General features: G+C 47.2%; 1 protein-coding gene across 2 annotated transcripts in view; it reads right to left on the reverse strand.

Annotated features, from left to right (window-relative positions):
- PRPSAP1 (phosphoribosyl pyrophosphate synthetase associated protein 1) overlaps positions 1 to 15,848 on the reverse strand; it is a 40,140-nt gene extending 24,292 nt beyond the window's left edge. The window contains exons 1-2 of one of the 2 annotated variants that reach the window (XM_026455913.1): positions 15,796 to 15,848; positions 9,594 to 9,660 (exon numbers count right to left, since the gene is read on the reverse strand). The gene's annotated coding sequence lies outside the window, so the exon portion shown is untranslated. Of the gene's footprint in view, positions 1 to 9,593; positions 9,661 to 15,307; positions 15,355 to 15,795 lie in introns of those variants that run through there. The other variant, XM_026455914.2, reaches the window with a different exon arrangement.
- Positions 15,849 to 20,798: the final 4,950 nt, after the last annotated feature.

Raw genomic sequence — 20,798 nt, forward strand, 5'->3', positions numbered from 1 at the left:
CAGCACTTCGGAAGGCTTAAGGCAGGCAGATCACCTGGGTCGGGAGTTCGAGACCAGCCTGACCAACATGGAGAAACGTCCATCCCTACTAAAAAGACAAAATTAGCCGGGCCTGGTCTCACATGCCTGTAATCCCAGCTACTCATGAGGCTGAGGCAGGAGAATAGCTTGAACCTGGGAGATGGAGGTTGTGGTGAGCCAACATCACACCACTGCACTCCAGCCTGTGCAACAAGAGCGAAACTTCATCTCAAAAAAAAAAAAGAGCAATTTCCCATGAGGTTTTTATTTTCCATTTTTCCAAGGGAAAATTCAACATCCTCCAGCCCAAGGCTAAAGAAAGCCCCACACCTCACCCCTTATTGGTCAGAAAGGTGACAAAAGGGGCTTTGTCACACTGGCTTCACTGAGAGACACTGGACAAATCAGACACCAGGTAGTTACTTTGTGAACGAACTAGCAGGGTGAAGAGAAATTGGCTGGCAGTCTCTGCTTTGTTTATCTGTTCCCCAAGAATGTTCCAAGTACACCCTGGCTCACTCTTGTAGTCTTTATCTCTAAGTAGCACATTCCTAATTGTTTTACCAACTCCTTTTCTTTCTTTTTTTTAAATAGAGAAAGGTCTCACCATGTTGCCCAGGCTGGTCTTGTACTCCTGGGCTCAGGCAATCCTCCCGCCTTGGCTTCCCAAAGTGCTGGCAGTACAGCTTGAGCCACCATGCCCAGCCAACCAACTACTTTTCTTTCCCCTAAGAAAACCACATCCTATATTAAGCCCAGACCTTACTGCTCTAGCATTTTGGACAGGCAAAAACTAACCTGAGGTGAGGAAACAGGCATGGTATGTATATGCATTCATTAAACTAGCCAGGCTTGCAAAAGAGAGACCAACACCATAGCTGGAAGTAATGGGGGAGAATTTACCCACCTCCCAACTGTAACAATTAATCATCTGCAGCAGTTGTAAATTTTTTGTTGTTGTCTTGAAACTGAGTCACTGTCACCCAGGCTGGAAGGCTAGAGTGCAGTAGCACCATCTTGGCTCACCGCAACCTCTGCCTTCCAGGTTCAATCGATTCTCCCACCTCAGACTTCTGAATATCTGGGATTACAGGCACCCGCCACCATGCCTGGCTAATTTTTTTGTATTTTCAGTAGAGACGGGGTTTCACCATGTTGGCCAGGCTGGTCTCAAACTCCTGACCTCAACTGATTCGCCTGCCTCGGCCTCCCAAAGTGCTGAGATTACAGGCGTGAGCCACTGTGCCCAGCTGTAAATGTTATGTTAATGAGTCTTCTTACTTTACATCAACACACTAGAACTTGTACGTAAACACAAAAATTATCCTTTAAAATATACTTTATAAGCTTCATAATCAACACACTAGAACTTGTACGTAAACATAAAAATTATCCTTTAAAATATACTTTATAAGCTTCATATTTTACTTAGTTCCGTTGCTTGGTATATCTGGAAAATCTCTGAGTGTCACACAGTTCAACTGCCCAAAATAATCATTTTGTTCTGAACGGCTTTTTGCCATTTCCAAAAATTAAACCTATCCTCAAACACCAAAAATTTGCTATTATTAGAACAGTCAAAAGAAATATGCTGCAAGTTTGGACGTGGTAGTTCCAAAGCTATTCCAAGCAAAAACAGAACCAAAAAAAGGGATCTATGTGATTTTAGAACAACAGCCCCAAAGGCAACTAAGCTTAATGTCTAAGCTTTGGTCTGTTTGCCTAAAATTAGCTTTACTACTTTAGGCAATGCCCCCTTCCTCCTAACAACAGAAAAACCTGTAAAATATATTCCTTCATCTATGTAACTGCAGATAATATTAAAAAACCAGATCGAGGCCGGGCACGGTGGCTCAAGCCTGTAATCCCAGCACTTTGGGAGGCCAAGGCGGGCGGATCACGAGGTCAGGAGATCGAGACCATCCTGGCTAACACAGTGAAACCCCGTCTCTACTAAAAATACAAAACAATTAGCCGGGTGTGGTGGCGGGTGCCTGTAGTCCCAGCTACTCGGGAGGCTGAGGCAGGAGAATGGCGTGAACCCAGGAGGCAGAGCTTGCAGTGAGCCAAGATCGCACCACTGCACTCCAGCCTGGGGGACAGAGGAAGACTCCATCTCAAAAAAAAAAAAAAAAAAACCCACATCAGGCACAGTGCCTCACGCCTGCAATCCTAACATTTTGGGAGGCAGAGACAGGGGAATCACCTGAGGTCAGGAGTTCGAGACCAGCCTAGGCAACATGGAGAAACCTCATCTCTACTAAAAATACAAAAATTAGCTGGGTGTGGTGGTACGCATCTGTAATCCCAGCTACTTGGGAAGCTGAGACAGGAGAATTGTTTGAACCCAGGAGGCGGAAGTTGCAGTAAGCTGAGATTGTGCCACTGCACTCCAACCTGGGCAACAGAGCAAGACTCCATCTCAAAAAACAAAATAAATTAATAATATAAAATATAAAATATAAAATAAAATAAAATAAAAAATTAGGCCGGGCACAGTGGCTCATGCCTATAATCCCAGCACTTTGGGAGGCCGAGGTGGGTGGATCACCTGAGGTCAGGGGTTCAAAACCAGCCTGGCCAATATAGTGAAACCCCATCTCTACTAAAAATACAAAATTAGCTGGGCATGGTGGTGCATGCCTGTAATCCCAGCTACTTGCAAGGCTCAGCCAGGAGAATCACTTGAACCTGGGAGGTGAAGTTTGCAGTAAGCCGAGGTCATACCACTGCACTCCAGCCTGGGCAACAAGAGAGAAACTCGTCTCAAAAAAAAAAAAAAAATTAAATTAAATTAAATTAAATTGTCTGTGTTCTTTAGTTGGTACTAAAGTATCCAGTACTCAAGCACTACAAGAACTAGTTTATTGGCTGGGCATGGTGGCTTATATCTGTGAGTACTTTGGGAGGCCAAGGCGGGTGGATCACCTGAGGTCAGGAGTTTGAGACCAGCCTGGGTAACATGGCGAAACCCCGTCTCTACTAAAAATACAAAAATCAGCTGACTGTGGTGGCATACGCCTAATAGTCCCAGCTACTCGGGAGGCTGAGGCAGGAGAATTGCTTGAACCTGGGAGGCAGAGATTGCAGTGAGCTGAGATCGCGCCATTGCACTCCAGCCTGGGCAACACAACAAGCCTCCGTCTCAAAACAACAACAACAAAAAAGAACTAGTTTATTGTGACAAACCTAATAACCTTCTTTATGGGCTGCACACCCACACAAAACAACACATCCATCCTCTGTCTTTTTTTCCAAATTTTTCCTTTCTTCTTCCATCCCTATCAGCTTAAAAGATGCCCGGTTATATTTTTGCCTTGATGCTCTTAAACTGAACCACTAGGAAGAGACTTGCGGCTTTTAAATAATCTCAACACCAAATACACATAAAGGAACTTCACCATCTTCAGGGCAGGGTTCTGGGTTTCAGAAGTACTCATTTATACCTATGTGCCTTTTTCAACAGGAAAGGTGCCTTTCCATGTTGACATGCATGTAAAATTGTCATTGTTATTATACAAGACTCTTTGCTGCAACTCCATGAAGTGCTCACTACTTCTTCCTTTGGTCAAAATTTCATTTTTCTTTTTTTTTTTAAGACGGAGTCTCGCCCTGTCGCCCAGGCTGGAGTGCAGTGGCGCGATCTGGGCTCACCTCAAGCTCCGCCTCCTGGGTTCACACCATTCTCCTGCCTCAGCCTCCCAGTAGCTGGGACTACAGGCGCCCGCCTCCATGCCTGGCTAATTTTTTGTATTTTTAGTAGAGGCAGAGTTTCACTGTATTAGTCAGGATGGTCTCGATCTCCTGACCTCGTGATCCGCCCGCCTCGGCCTCCCAAAGTGCTGGAATTACAGGCATGAGCCACCGTGCCCGGCCCTTTTTTCTTTTAAATAAAAGCCGAGCACAGTGCCTCATGCATGTAATCCAGTACCTTGGGAGGTTGGGGCAAGTGGATCACCTGAGCTCAGGAGTTCGAGACCAGCCTGGGCAACATGGCGAAATCCTGTCTCTACCAAAAATACAAAATTAGCCATGTGTGGTGGCATGTGCCTATAGCCCCAGCAACTTGGGAGGGTAAGACGGTGGGTGCTAAGACAGGAGAACCACTTGAGCCTGGGAGGTGGAGGCTGCAGTGAGCCGAGATCATGCCACTGCGCTCCAGCCTGTGTGACAGAGCAAGGTCTTGTCTCAAAAACAAACAAACAAACAAAAATAGACACAGGGTCTTAGTATATTGCCTAGGCTGGTCTCAAACTCCTGGCCTCAAGCTATCCTTTCACCTTGGCCTCCTGAAGTGCTAGGATTACAGGCATGAGCCACCTCAAATTTTCTCATACTCAAGGTACGAGTGAGAAAAACTGTGCTTCCCAATTTGCTATTAACTAGCTCATTTTTTCATGCTTCTTTTGTCCCTTCCCTGGAAGACACTTGCAGACTGATGATCCTTCATTTGTCAGGTTCAGTCTTTACTGCCCCCAGCATCACTCTAGACTGCATGTATTAAATACTTATATTAAGCACTCTTTGTTACCACGTAATATCAAAGTCAAGAATTTTATAAAATTCAACTTTTTATCACAAAGGACACTAACAATATGCTGTTTCTATGCCTGACTAGTTTGAGATAACCATGAACAGCCCAGCGCAGTGGCTCAAGCACGTAATCCCAGCACTCTGGGAGGCCGAGGCAGGCAGATCACTTGAGGTCGGGAGTTCAAGACCAGCTTGAGCAACATGGAGAAACCCTGTCACTATTAAAAATACAAAATCAGGCCGGGTGCGGTGGCTCAAGCCTGTAATCCCAGCACTTTGGGAGGCCGAGACGGGTGGATCACGAGGTCAGGAGATCGAGACCATCCTGGCTAATACGGTGAGACCCCGTCTCTACTAAAAAATACAAAAAACTAGCCGGGCGTCGTGGCGGCGCCTGTGGTCCCAGCTACTCGGGAGGCTGAGGCAGGAGAATGGCGTGAACCCGGGAGGCGGAGCTTGCAGTGAGCTGAGATCCGGCCACTGCACTCCAGCCTGGGCGGCAGAGCGAGACTCCGGCTCAAAAAAAAAAAAAAAAATACAAAATCAGCCAGGCATGGTGGCGCATGCCTGTAATCCCAGCTACTCAGGAGGCTGAGGCAGGACAATCGCTTGAATCCAGGAGGCGGGGGTTGTGGTGGGGTTTGCAGTGAACCGAGAGCGCGCCGTTGCACTCCAGCCTGGGCGACAGAGCGAGACTCTGTCTCAAAAAAAAAAAAAAAAAAAGGAAAAACTGTCTTTCACAACACTGGTCCCTGGTGCCAAAAAGGTTGGGGACTATTGGACTATCTAACAAAATGGGGTATCTGCCGTGAGGAGGTTATAACCTCTTAGCTTCTCCTGACTCATAGACAATTCCTAAATACATATAACAAAACAAAAGTGCCAAGAGCACAGCTGCTCATGTGCCAGAGGAGAACTGCTCTGATCAGGCACTGACTCAGTTCAGTCTTTTCCTGGAGAAGTCGTCTGACTCAAATTCCAGGTTACAATGCAGACCGACGAACTAGTGAGTGTTAACAATTTGACTTTTTTTTTTTTTTTTTGAGCTAAGATCTGGCTCTGTTGCCCAGACTGGAGTGCAGTAGTGCAATCACAGCTCACCGTAGCCCTGACTGCCCAGGCTCAAGCGATCCTCCCAACTCAACCTCCGGAGTAGCTGGGACTATAGGTGCACACCACCATACCTGGCTAATTTTCAAATTTTATTTGTAGAGATGGAATCTCACTATGTTGCCCAGGCTGTTCTCAAGCCATCTCGGACTCAAGTGACCTTCCCGCCTTTAGTGTCTCAACGTCCTGGAATTACAGGTGTGACTCACTGTACCCGGCCAACGAGATTTCTTAATGATAACTTCAATTAGGGTAGTAAAGAGACTTCACCAATCAATACTGCTTTTACAATTAGACCCCAATATTTCTTGGAGGATTAGTGACAAAGCTGGCCAACCTATGGCTACAAAGGCCACGGTCTATTACTCCGCACCCTTCCACCAACTAGTAGAGAGCTCTCAGTCATCTAAGGTGGCCAAACCATGGACCTAGTGTCACATGTGGCCCTTTCCTATGCCCTAAGGAACTCAAGAATGCAGAAAAAATAGCGATGACAAAGTAACCTTACTATTCACTACCAACAAAACCCAGGATAAGTACAGACGGCCAGGGAACAGCTATGTGGTATGCCAACGTGTGCCAAAGCTCCCTTCCGATGGGCACTGTACCCCTAGGCAAGCCCCTCAGGTCTTCCCCTTATTTATAAGATGGAGAGTCAGGCCAGGTGCGGTGGCTCACGCCTGTAATCCCAGCACTTTGGGAGGCTGAGGTGGGTGGATCACGAGGTCAGGAGATCAAGACCATCCTGGCTAACACAGTGAAACCTCGTCTCTACTAAAAATACAAAAAATTAGCTGAGCGTGGTAGCGGGCACCTGTAGTCCCAGCTACTCGGGAGGCCAAAGGAGGAAAACGGTGTGAACCCGGGAGGCGGAGCTTGCAGTGAGCCGAGATCGTGCCACTGCACTCCAGCCCGGGCAACAGAGCGAGACTCCATCTCAAAAAAAAAAAAAAAAAGATGGAGAGTCAAACAAAACCACTGGGCAAAAAAGACTCCAGTCACCAGGAGGCAAACAATATAAAACCAAAACTGCTGAAGAAAATGTGAATTAGAGGCCGGGCGCAGTGGCTCAAGCCTGTAATCCCAGCACTTTGGGAGGCCGAGACAGGCGGATCACGAGGTGAGGAGATTGAGACCATCCTGGCTAACACGGTGAAACCCCGTCTCTACTAAAAAATACAAAAAACTAGCCGGGCGAGGTGGTGGGCACCTGTAGTCCCAGCTACTCGGGAGGCTGAGGCAGGAGAATGGTGTAAACCCGGGGGGCGGAGCTTGCAGTGAGCTGAGATCCGGCCACTGCACTCCAGCCTGGGCAACAGAGCGAGATTCCGTCTCAAAAAAAAAAAAGAAAATGTGAATTAGTACATCCTCAATGAGGGCAATGCAGCCCCTTCCCTCAATACCACAGGGCATGGACCCTCACAACCAGAAATTTGTTAGGATCTTCCTACAGATACACCTGAAACACAGACAACAAGATGTACATACGATGAGGCTCACAAGAGCCTCTATTGTGTCAGCATAAGACTAGAAACTGACACATGAGACAATGAATAAACCGATGCATCCACACAAGTTATCATGAAGCAGCAGGAAGACAATGGAAACACATCTTCCTTACAAGGTATGTGAATCTCATTATAGTGAAAGAGCCATCATGGTGAAACCCAAATTGAGGGACATTTGACAAAGTAATTGGTAAAATGTCACAGTCTTCAAATGTGTCAAAGTTTTCAAAGTCAAAGCCGGGTGTGGTGGCTCATGTCTGTAATCCCAGCACTTTGGGAGGCTGAGGTGAGTAGATTACTTCTGAGTCCAGGAGTTCAAGACCAGCCTGGGCAACATGGCGAAAACGTCAATTAGCCCAGGATGGTGGCACACGCTTATGGTCCCAGCTACTAGTGAGGCTGAGGTGGGAGGATCGCTTGAGTTCAGGAGCTTAAGGCTGCAGTGAGTCATGATCGTGCAACTGCATTCCTACATGAGTGACAGAACAAGACCCTGTCTCAAAAAAAAAAAAAAGAAAGTCAAGGAAAGGCTATGAGGAACTGCTCCAAACTAAAGAAGACTGAATAGGGCCGGGCGCAGTGGCTCACGCCTGTAATCTCAGCACTTTGGGTGGCTGAGGCAGATGGATCACTTGAGGCCAGGAGTTTGAGACCAGCCTGGCCAACACGGTAAAACACCATCACTACTAAAAATACAAAAAAAATTACCTGGGCATGGTGGTAGGCGCCTGTAATCCCAGATACTCAGAAGGCTGAGGTAGAATCACTTGAACCCTGGAGGTGGAGGTTGCAGTGAGTCAAGATCATGCCACTGCACTCCAGCCTGGGCAACAGAGTGAGACTCCGTCTCAAAAAAACAAAACAAACAAAAATGAAACATAAAAAGCATCCAGCACACTGGTGGCACTCAGTGCATTCTTATGACTAATATGGTCTGGAGAATGTAAACTGATCAGGACATGAAGGTCTGGATTTTTCAGAGACACAGATGGTGTAATTGCCCACTCCCTGAGAGACGATGAGGAGATAGTCCCACATAGAAGCATGGACGCTCCCAGGCCAGGATTCCCCAGGCGTCAGTCCCCTGCCCTCAGGGAAGCAAGAGCAATGCTCTCTGAAACAGAGATAGGCTAGAAACAGGCCACGGTGCAAGATAAAATGCAGTGCAAAAACCTGTCTTGATGGGCATGACCCAGGAGCAGTTATGCACCACACTTAACAACTAGTAGCTTTTCAGCAGAGCTGAGCTGACAGACACTGGCCTGGGGTCAGTGCAAACCATGGGAAAACACTTTGTCCTTGAGGAGCTTAAAGCCTGGGGAGTGATGGCTCACGCCTGTAATCCCAAAACTTTGGGAGGCTGAGATGGGTGGATCACTCAAGGCCAGGAGTTCAAGACTAGCCTGGCCGACATAGTGAAACCATGTCTCTACTAAAAATACAAAAATTAACCGGACATGGTGGTCGGCACCTGTAATCCCACCTACGAGGGAGGCTGAGGCAAGAGAATCGCTTGAACCCGGGAGGTAGAGGCTACAGTGAGCCAAGACTGTGCCACTACACTCCAGCCTGGGCGACAGATTAAGACTCTGTCTCAAAAAAAAAGAGCCTGCAGAGAAGTACACAGGTAACAGTACAGCGTGACAAATGGTAGGAATTCCAGAAGACAGTAATTATATTTGGGGAAGCATTTAGTTTCACATGCAAATGAATGTATAACTTTTTCTTTTTCCTTTGATGAGACGAGTCTCACTCTGTCGCCCAGGCTGGAGTACAGTGGTGTGATCTCAGCTCACCTCCACCTCCCGGGTTCAAGCACTTCTCCTGCCTTAGCCTCTCAAACACCTGGGACTATAGGCACACACCACCATGCCCGGCTAATTTTTGTATTTTTAACAGAGACGGGGTTTCAACATATTGGTCAGGCTGGTCTCGAACTCCTGACGTCGTGAGCCACCCACTTCGGCCTCCCAAACTGATGGGATTACAGGCGTGAGCCACATGCCCGACTTGAGTATGTAACTTTTTTCTTTTTTTTTTTTTTTGAGACAGTCTCGCTCTGTCGCCCAGGCTGGAGTGCAATGGTGCGATCTCAGCTCGCTGCAATCTCCACCTCCCAGGTTCACGCCATTCTCCTGCCTCAGCCTCCTGAGTAGCTGGGACTACAGGTGCCTGCCACCTCGCCTGACTAATTTTTTTTGTATTTTTTAGTAGAGACGGGGTTTCACCGTGTTAGCCAGGATGGTCTCGATCTCCTGACCTCATGATCCACCCGCCTCGGCCTCCCAAAGTGCTGGGATTAGCATGCCCAGTCTGAATGTATAACTTTTAAAAACACTAAGTTGTTGTTCATATGAAAAGATAATCAATTATATTCTTAGGGTTTTTACAGAAAAGAGAGAAAGTAGTCAGTCCTCTTACCTGGGTATTGTCTGTATAATGAAAATATCTTGGCCACGAACAGATTCTTTTATTTCAACTCTCGTTTCTGAAAAATAAAAATGTTCTAAAGTTTTAAGAAAAGCTCCTATGTGTAAAAAGAAGAAAAAAAAAAAAAGCACTTCATGGCGGGCACAGTGGCACATGCCTGTAATCCTAGCACTTTGGGAGGGCCTAGGAAAGGAGATCACTTGAGCACCAGAGTTCAAGAACAGCCTAAACAACATGACAAAATCCTGTCTCTACAAAAAGTACAAGAATTAGCTGGGCACGGTGGCTCACGCCTGTAATCCCAGCACTTTGGGAGGCCGAGGTGGGCGGATCACTTGAGGTCAGGAGTTCAAAACCAGCCTGGCCAACATGGTGAAACCCCGTCTCTACTAAAAATACAAAAATTAGCTGGGCATGGTGGCAGGCGCCTGGAATCCCAGCTACTCAAGAGGCTGAGTGGAAGAATTGCTTGAATCTGGGAGGTGGAGGTTGCAGTGAGCCAAGATTGTGCCATTGCACTCCAACCTGGGCAACAGAGCAAGACTCTGTCTCAAAAATAAATAAATAAATAATACATAAATAAATAAAAAATAAAAAAATATATAAGAATTAGCCAGGGCCAGGTGCAGTGGTTCATGCCTGTAATCCCAGCACTTTTGGAGGCCGAGGTCGGGGGATCACGAGGTCAAGAGTTCTTCAAGACCAGCCTGGCCAATATGGTGAAAAACCGTCTCTACTAAAAATACAAAAATTAGCCAGGCATAGTGGCGCATGACCGTAGTCCCAGCTACTCAGGAGGCTGAGGCAGGAGAATCACTTGAACCCGGGAGGCGGAGGTTGCAGTGAGCCATAATCGTGCCACTGCACTCCAGTCTGGGCGACAGAGCAAGATTCTATCTCAAAAAAAAATAATTAGCCAGCATGGTGGCAGGTGCCTGTAGTCCCATTGGGAGGATCACCTGAGCCAGAGAAGGTCGTGGCTGCAGCATGAGCTGAAATTGTGCCACTGCACTCCAGCCTGGGCAACAGAGACCTTGTCTGGAAAAAAAAAAAAAAAAAAAAGAAAGCAGAAAAGCCAAGCACTCATGATGCAACAGTTAGATAACATTTGGAGGGAGTAAAGATGAATCTAAACCAACATTTCACCTGGTGCAAAAGAATACATCTTGGAGCAGTATGAAGAAGAGGAAGCAAGAACAACCCCCAGACTGACCGCAGTCCGTGCACTGCCACTGCATTCCGCTCCCAGTGCCTACATCTGGCCGCCTTCGCTGCCACCATGCCCAAGAGAAAGGCTGAAGGGGATGCTAAGGAAGATAAGGCCAAGGTGAAGGACAAACCACAGAGAAGATCCGTGAGGCTGTCTGCTAAACCTGCTCCTCCAAAGACAGAGCCCAGGCCTTAAGAGGCCGTTGCAAAGAAGGGAGAGAAGGTACCCAAAGGGAAAAAGGTAAAAGCTGACGCTGGCAATGAGAGGAATGACTCTACAGAAAGTGCCTGAACAGACCAGGCACCTGCTGGAGATGCCGGGGGAAGTGAGTGCATTTTTGACAACTGTGTACTTTTGGTGACTGTACAGTTTGAAATACTATTTTTTATCAAGTTTTATAAAAATGCAGAATTTTTTTCTTCTAAGCCATGTTGTTAGCACACAGAACACGTCACTGTTGTTTTGGGGGAAGGGGCACATGTCATGAACAGAATGTCTTCGAAGCTGGATTGATGTGGGGAAAGCACCTTTCCCTTCCAGTTTTTTTGTTGTTGTTGTTTTGTTTTTTTTTGAGACAGAGTTTTGCACTTGTTGCCCAGGCTGGAGTGCAATGGCGCGATCTCGGTTCACCGCAGCCTCTGCCTCCCAGCTTCAAGCGATTCTTCTGCCTCGGCCTCCCTAGTAACTGGGATTACAGGCATGTGCCACCACGCCCAGCTAATTTTCTATTTTTAGTAGAGATGGGGGTTTCTCCATGTTGGTCAGGCTGGTCTCAAACTCCTGACCTCAGGTGATCCGCCCGCCTCAGCCTCCCAAAGTGCTGGGATTACAGGCGTGAGCCACCGCGCCCGGCCCCTTCTAGTTTTGAGACTTCCTCTCGGCTCCCAGGAAGAGGGGTCCCCTGAGTTTGACACACATGGCCACCTCAGCACACAAAAGCCTTGTGGTCTGAAAAGACAAATGCGTGTCTACGTCCTCTTCTCCCTTTCCACCTTTCAGCATAGAATTAAATCCCTTAAAGCTAGACACTGCTGGGACCTGATCCCCCATAATTGATTTCCAGTGTGTCAGGCAATCTGCACCTTCCAGTGATGCCACTGACATGGCGCCCTTCAAAAGAGCAGTGGTTCTGTTTCTACACTGTGGATCTTCAGATAAATTCTGCCATTTTTATTTCACTTTCTGAAAGTCAGGGTCAGCTCGTGAAAAGTTGTTAAACATGCTAAATGTTCACTGGGTTTTACAGTGACTTTCTGATTTTTGGTAGTTCATTTAAAAGGGGAGTTTGAAAGTTATTGGGCCGGGCGCAGTGGCTCATGCCTGTAATTACAGCACTTTGGGAGGCTGAGGTGGGCGGATCACCTGTGGTCAGGAGTTCAAGACCAACCTGACCAACATGGTGAAACCCTGTCTCTACTAAAAATACAAAAATTAGCCAGGTGTGGCTGCACACGCCTGTAACCCCAGCTGTTCGAGAGGCTAAGGCAGGAGAATTGCTCGAACCTGGGATGCGGAGACTGCAGTAAGCTGAGATCACGCCACTGCACTCCAGCCCAGGGGACACAGCAAGACTCTATCCCAAAAAGAAAAAACAAAAAAAGAAAGTTATTGTATGCTGTTAATGATTGTCTGCCCATGTCCTGCCTGAAATACCATGATTGTATATTGAAAGTATCTTCACTTTGGGAGGCCGAGACGGGCGGATCACGAGGTCAGGAGATCGAGACCATCCTGGCTAATACGGTGAAACCCCGTCTCTACTAAAAAAATACAAAAAACTAGCCGGGCGAGGTGGCGGGCGCCTGTAGTCCCAGCTACCTGGGAGGCTGAGGCAGGAGAATGGCGTAAACCTGGGAGGCGGAGCTTGCAGTGAACTGAGATCCGGCCACCGCACTCCAGCCTGGGCGACAGAGCGAGACTCCGTCTCAAAAAAAAAAAAAAAAAAAAAAAGCATCTTTAAAGGCCAGGCAGTGTGGCTTATGCCTGTAATCCCAGCACTTTGGGAGACCAAGGAGGGCAGATCACGAGGTCAGGAGATCAAGACCATCCTGGCTAACACGGTGAAACACTGTCTCTACTAAAAATACAAATAAAAACAAAATTAGCTGGGCATGGTGGCGAGTGCCTGTAGTCCCAGCTACTCAGGAGGCTGAGGCAGAAGAATGGCATGAACCCAGGAGGCAGAGCTTGCAGTGAGCCGAGATCGCGCCACTGCACTCCAGCCTGGGCAACAGAGCGAGACTCCGTCTCAAAAAAAATAAATAAAATATCTTTAAGAAAACTGAATACAGCTGGGCGCAGTGGCTCACGCCTGTAATCCCAGCACTTTGGGAGGCCAAGGCAGGCAGATCACCTGAGGTCGGGAGTTCGAGACCAGCCTGACCAACATGGAGAAACGCTGTCCATACTAAAAATACAAAATTAGCTGGGTGTGGTGGCACATGCCTGTAATCCCAGCTACTTGGGAGGCTGAGACAGGAGAATCGCTTGAACCCGGGAGGTAGAGGTTCCAGTGAGCCGAGATGGCGCCATTGCACTCCAGCCTGGGCAACAAGAGCAAAACTCCGTCTCAAAAAAAAGAAAAAAAAAACTGAACACAGTCTGGCTTGAAAAAAAAATAAAATAAGGCTGGATGTGGTGGCTCACACCTGTAATCCCAGCACTTCAGGAGGTCAAGACAGAGAGATCATTTGAGGTTAGGAGTTCAAGACTGGCCCGGCCAACAGGGCGAAACCCTGTCTCTACTAAAAACACAAAAACTAGCCGTGCGTGGTGGCGCATATCTGTAATCCCAGCTACTTGGAAGGCTGAGGCAGGAGAATTGCTTGAACCGGGGAGGCAAAGGTTGCAGTGAGCCGAGATGGTGCCACTGCACTCCAGCCCGGGCGACAGAGCGAGATTCCGCCTCAAAAAAAAAATAGTCAAACTCGAGGAAAATAAGTCCCCCAAAATAGAAGACAAAACTAACCAACAGGTCAGCATAAAGTCTCAGGGTCAAAAGCAACAATAAAACAACAACATGTTATCAAAATAAAGACACGCCGCACACGGTGGCTCACGTCTGTAATCCCAGCACTTTGGGAGGCCGAGGTGGGCGGATCACGAGGTCAAGAGATCAAGACCATCCTGCCTAACACGGTGAAACTCCGTCTCTACTAAAAAAAATACAAAAAATTTGCCAGGCGAGGTGGCGGGCGCCTGTAGTCCCAGCTACTCGGGAGGCTGAGGTAGGAGAATGGCGTGAACCAGGGGGACGGAGCTTGCAGTGAGCCTAGACTGGGCCACTGCATTCCAGCCTGGGCAATGGAGCAAGACTCCATCTCAAAAAATAAAAAATAAAAGGTAAACAAAGAGGCCAAAGATTAACATCCTTATTATTTTTTAAACAAATGCTGAGGCCTCCTCCATGTCAGGAACTGTACTGGGAAAAACAAAATGCAGGACTTGGACGAAGGGACAAAGACTGACCCAGGAGAGATGATACGACACCAAGGCCAGCAAACCCTCAGGCCCAGCATGCCGGAGATGCTATAGCTGTGACGAAGGAGAGACAACAATGGGGCTGGAAACAAGGGCCTCACTGCAATCCAGAACGAGCAGTGCAGAAGGGGGTTCAGGAATCAGGAAGATGTGGATACAAGCGTGCCAAGCAGAGGGGCAGGCAGTTAGTCTACTTAGAAAGCAGAGAGAGGGCCGGGCGCGGTGGCTCAAGCCTGTAATCCCAGCACTTTGGGAGGCTGAGACGGGCGGATCACAAGGTCAGGAGATCAAGACCATCCTGGCTAACCCGGTGAAACCCCGTCTCTACTAAAAAATAAAAAAATTAGCCAGGTGGGGTGGCGGGTGCCTGTAGTCCCAGCTACTCGGGAGGCTGAGGCAGGAGAATGGCATAAACCCGGGAGGCGGAGCTTGCAGTGAGCTGAGATCCGGCCACTGCACTCCAGCCTGGGCGACAGAGCAAGACTCCATCTCAAAAAAAAAAAAAAAGCAGAGAAAGCAGAGAGAGTGAGGGGAAGGAGAGAGACAGGAAGTCAGGGAGCCAAGGGACCAGGACTTGCAGGACTCTGGATTTCATTTCTTATTCACTAAAGGGTGGAATTTATTCTAGCAGTGACAGGAAACCCACTGGAAGATTTGAGTTTGGGAAGGGTTTCATCTACTTCTTTTAAAAAGACTACTGGCTACTGTGTGAAGAAAACCATGGCAGGACAGGAGTGGCCACCGGGAGGACACAGCAGCTGTTTTGGAAGGTGCCTCGCAAGCAGCAAACGGCAGGCTGGACTGGAGTGGGAGCAGCAGAGGCTGTGAGAAGGTGTCAGATTTAACAAGTATTCCCAAGTCAGAGCACACAAGATGTGGTAATGGATGGATCAAAGACGAGGCAGGTAAAGGGGTAGAATCTGGATTCCCAAAGGGCCCCATGTAATTGCTAAAAAGACTGGACTCCAGCCTAGAGGGTAGGAGTAAGGAAGCAGTAGTAAGAAATAATACTTGCATTTTAGAAATACCATGGTGGAAGCTGAGCACAGTGGCTCACGCCTGTAAATCCAGCACTTCGGGAAGCTGGGGCGGGAAGACTGCTTGAGCTCAGGAGTTCAAGACCAGCCTGGCCAACATAGTGAGACCCCATCTTAATAAAAATAAACAAAGAAATAAAAGCTGGGCACAGTGGCTCATGCCTGTAATTCCAGTACGTTGAGAGGCCAAGGTGGGCAGATCACCTGAGGTAAGGAGTTCAAGACCAGCCTGGCCAACATGGTGAAACCCCATCTCTACTAAAACTATAAAAATTAGCCGGGTGTGGTGGCGGACGTCTGTAATCCCAGCTACTTAGGAGGCTGAGGCAGAAGAACTGCTTGAACCTGGGAGGCGGAAGTTGCAGTGAGCCCACTGCACTCCAGCCTGGGCGACAGTGAGGCTCTGTCTCAAAAAAACTAAATAAATAAAAAATAATTTTTAAAAAAAGAAATAATTTTAACTTACCTCCATTGGTCTCTTGATATACAACAGACTTCCCCAATTCAGCACCAAGGCGCCTACAGACCAAAAAGAACAAAAAAGGGAAATTAAGATTTCTCTTTTGAAAAAAATTCCAGTTCATATGCATATGTCTAATAAAAAGACTCAAATAACTAAGCTGGAACTCTTTCCAAAAAATAATTTAGAAAATCTAATTCATTAAACTAAAATTCTGCTGTCACTCCATAAGCAGCTCACCACGTTGTAACATACATACTGCTTTACCAGACGGAGCTCACAACCCATGGTTAATGTCTGGTCCATTGTTCTTTGAATAGTAATTTTCTCGGAAAATCACTTCCAAGTAGTTGGTTACTAGCAATGATTTCAATAACACATGCCAGAGAAAAATGCCTCAGTTATCAAAAGCATAGAGAAGGAAAGAGGCTTCAGCACCATTGACCAAATGTGGTGTGGATCTTGTTTGGATCCTGCTTAGAATAAACCAAGTGTAAAAACCCATTTTTGGCCGGGCACGGTGGCTCATGCCTGTAATCCCAGCACTTTGGGAGACTGAGGCAGGCGGATCACCTGAGGTCGGGAGTTTGAGACCTGCCTGATCAACATGGAGAAACCCCGTCTTTACTAAAAGTACAAAATCAGCCGGGCATGGTGGCACATGCCTGTAATCCCAGCTACTAGGGAGGCTGAGGCAGGAGAATTGCTTGAACCTGGGAGGCGGAGGCTGCAGTGAGCCAAGATCATGCCATCGCACTCCAGCCTGGGCAACAAGAACGAAACTCCGTCTCAAAAAAAAGCCAATTTAAAAAATAATTAGAGAAATATGGACAAAGACTAGATACTACATAATATTATGGAATTAAGAGTAGTGTGAAGTTTTAAGTCCTGATTAGTAAGCATTACTATTTTTACGAGAGAAATGATATGATATAAGGGAATCTATTTGAAAATACTCCAGGCCAGGCGCGGTGGCTCATGTCTGTAATCCCAGCACTTTGGGAGGCAGACGGATCACCTGAAGTCAGGAGTTCGAGATCAGCCTGACCAATATAATAAAACCCCATCTCTACTAAAAATAGAAAAATTAGCTGGGTGTGGTGGCGGGCGCCTATAATCCCAGCTACTCAGGAGGCTGAAACAGAATTGCCGGAACCCAGGAGGCAGAGGTTGCAGTGAGCCAAGATCGCACCATCGCACTCCAGCCCAGGCAACAGGAGCGAAACTCCATCTCAAAAAAATAATAATAATAAAAATAAAATAAAAATCTCCAGTCAGGCCAGGCTCAGTGGTTCAATGATTATAATCCCAGCATTTTGGGAGGCCAAGGTGGGCAGATCACTTGAGGCCAGGAGTTCGAGACCCGCGTGGGCAACATGGAAAAACCCCGTCTCTACTAAAAATACAAAAATTAGCTGAGTGTGGTGGTGAGCGCCTGTAATCCCAGCTACCTGGGAGCTGAGGCATGAGAATCACTTGAACCTGGGAGGCGGGGACTGCAATGAGCCAAGATTGTGCCACTGCACTCCAGCCTGGGTGACAAAGCAAGACTCTGTCTCAAAAAAAAAAAAAAAAAAAAACAGGCCGGGCACGGTGGCTCAAGCCTGTAATCCCACCACTTTGGGAGGCCGAGACGGGCGGATCACGAGGTCAGGAGATCGAGACCATCCTGGCTAACACAGTGAAACCCCGTCTCTACTAAAAAATACAAAAAACTAGCCGGGCGAGGTGGCGGGCGCCTGTAGTCCCAGCTACTCGGGAGGCTGAGGCAGGAGAATGGCGTGAACCCGGGAGGCGGAGCTTGCAGTGAGCTGAGATCCGGCCACTGCACTCCAGCCTGGGCCACAGAGCGAGACTCCGTCTCAAAAAAAAACAAACAAACAAAAAAAAAACTCCAGCCAGGTATACACATACAATGGAATATTATTTGGCCTTAAAAAAAGAATAAATTCTGGTATGTGCTGACACGAGTGAGCCTTGGAAAAGGTATGCTGAGGAAAATAAGCCAGACACGAACAGACAAATGCTGTATGATTCCTTTTGTATGAAGTCCAGAGAACAGACAATTCATAGAGACAAAGTAGAACAGAGGCTACCAGGGAATGTGGGGAGGGGAGAATGAGGAGTTAGTATTTAATGGGTACAGAGTTTCTGTTTGGGATGATAAGTTCTGGAAATGAATAGTGGTGATGGTTGTGCAACACTGTGAATGTAGTTAATGCCACTGAAGTGTACACTTAAAAATAGTTAAAAAGGGCCGGGCGCGGTGGCTCAAGCCTGTAATCCCAGCACTTTGGGAGGCCGAGACGGGCGGATCACGAGGTCAGGACATCGAGACCATCCTGGCTAACACGGTGAAACCCCGTCTCTACTAAAAATACAAAAAAAAAAAACTAGCCGGGCAAGGTGGCAGGCGCCTGTAGTCCCAGCAACTCGGGAGGCTGAGGCAGGAGAATGGCATAAACCCGGGAGGCGGAGCTTGCAGTGAGCTGAGATCCGGCCACTGCACTCCAGTCCGGGCGACAGAGCAAGACTCCGCCTCAAAAAAAAAAAAAAAAAAAAATAGTTAAAAAGGTAGGCCAGGCGCAGTGGCTCATGTCTCTAATCCCAGCAGTTCAGAAAGCCGAAGTAGGTGGATCACCTGAGGTTGGGAGTTCATGACCAGCCTGACCAACACAGAGAAATCCCATCTCTACTAAAAACACAAAATTAGCCAGGCGTGGTGGCACATGCCTGTAATCCCAGCTACTTGGAAGGCTGAGGCAGGAGAATCACTTGTAACTCGGGAGGCAGAGATTGTGGGTGAGCCAAGACGGTGCCATTGCACTCCAGTCTGGGCAACAAGAGCAAAACTCCGTCTCAAGAAAAAAAACAAAACAAAAAAAACAAACAGTTAAAAAGGTAAATTTTATGTTATGTATATAACAATTTTTAAAAATACTCCAGGCCAGGCACAATGGCTCATGCCTGTAATCCCAGCACTTTGGGAGGCTAAGGCAGGAAGATCACGAGGTCAAGAGATCGAGACCATCCTGGTCAACATGGTGAAACCCTATCTCCATTAAAAATACAAAAAAAAAGGCCGGGCACGGTGGCTCAAGCCTGTAATCCTAGCACTTTGGGAGGCCGAGACGGGCGGATCACAAGGTCAGGAGATCAAGACCACCCTGGCTAATACGGTGAAACCCCGTCTCTACTAAAGAATACAAAAAACTAGCCGGGCGACGGGGCGGGTGCTTGTAGTCCCAGCTACTTGGGAGGCGGAGGCAGGAGAATGGCGTAAACCCAGGAGGCGGAGCTTGCAGTAAGCTGAGATCGGGCCACCGCACTCCAGCCTGGGCGACAGAGCCAGACTCCGTCTCAAAACAAAAACAAAAACAAAAACAAAAACAAAAAAAATTAGCTGGGCGTAATGGCACACGCCTGTAGTCCCAGCTACTTGAGAGGCTGAGGCTGAGGTAGAAGAATCGCTTGAACCCGGGAGGTGGAGGTTGCAGTGAGCTGAGATCACGCCACTGCACTACAGCTTGGCGACAGAGGGAGACTCTTCTCAAAAACAAACAATACTCCAGCATCTCCCCCACCTCAAAAAAATGCACGATAGAGACAAGATTATCAAAAAGTTGCTAAGTGTGAAAGCTGGATTAAGGATACCAGGTTGGGGTGGGGCAGGTAACAAAATACATGTAAGTTTCACATATCCTGGGAAGGTCATGTATCTAATTATTTTATTGATTAAAGTGCATAATCAAAAAAGTTTGAAGATCCTTGCTTGAAGTTTAGACAGTCTGAAAGAAATCATGGAAATACAATATCATAACTTCAGGGATTAAGTAATCTACTGATCAAACTTTGTTCAGGGGCAAACAATCTTCTTTTACAATAAAATCTTACTGGCCGCGCACGGTGGCTCATGCCTATGATCCCAGATCGCCTGAGGTCAGGAGTTTGAGACCAGCCTGGCCAACAGGATGAAACCATGTGGTATCAGCACCTGTAATCCCAGCTACTTGGGAGGCTGAGGCAGGAGAATCGCTTGAACTTGGGAGGTGGAGGTTGCACTGAGCCAAGATGGCACCACTGCACTCCAGCCTGGGTGACACAGCAAGATTGTCTCAAAATAAATAAAACAGACAAAATAAGGGAACTATTTATGAATATGTATCATTGATAGTAATTCAAAACCTTTCTGGAATTTGCCAGGAAATAATCTAAAACAAAAAAAAAACCCTCACCGACTTTTAAAATGTGCCCTGTTCCCATCTGCTCTCCCTCAAGGTCAGGTGGGGTAAATCTGAACCACTAGATACACACAGAAGCTTCCTTTAAAGTCAGTGTTTTCATTGGCCTCAAAAAGAAAGACAAATAATCAGGGGTTAGAAATAGAAACTAGGCGGCCGGGCGCGGTGGCTCAAGCCTGTAATCCCAGCACTTTGGGAGGCCGAGACGGGCGGATCACGAGGTCAGGAGATCGAGACCATCCTGGCTAACACGGCGAAACCCCGTCTCTACTAAAAATACAAAAAAAAAAAACTAGCCGGGAGAGGTGGCGGGCGCCTGTAGTCCCAGCTACTCCAGAGGCTGAGGCAGGAGAATGGCGTAAACCCGGGAGGCGGAGCTTGCAGTGAGCTGAGATCCGGCCACTGCACGCCAGCCCAGGCGACAGAGCCAGACTCCGTCTCAAAAACAAAAAAAAAAAACTAGCCGATAGAAACTAGGCAGTAGACTGCAAAAGGATTTTTTAACATTCTTCCAATCTCCAAACTCCAACTATTAAAAAAAACAGGCAGAGCTGAAAAAAATAACTAAAGTTTTCCCTTTCTTCTACATTTCCCCCCAGAAGTTTAAAATATATCCCTGCAATTATTTATCAACCCTAAAAATTTAACGAAGTAACTCTATAAAAACTGTTTAAGATGTGAAAATGACTTTAAATATTAAAAGACGAGCCATTCATTTTGTCTTTGATTTCTTTTTCTTTTTTTTTTTTTTTTTTTTTTTTTTGACGG

Source organism: Piliocolobus tephrosceles, chromosome 16 (genome assembly GCF_002776525.5).
Source record: "Piliocolobus tephrosceles isolate RC106 chromosome 16, ASM277652v3, whole genome shotgun sequence".
NCBI classification, from domain to species: Eukaryota; Metazoa; Chordata; class Mammalia; order Primates; family Cercopithecidae; genus Piliocolobus; species Piliocolobus tephrosceles.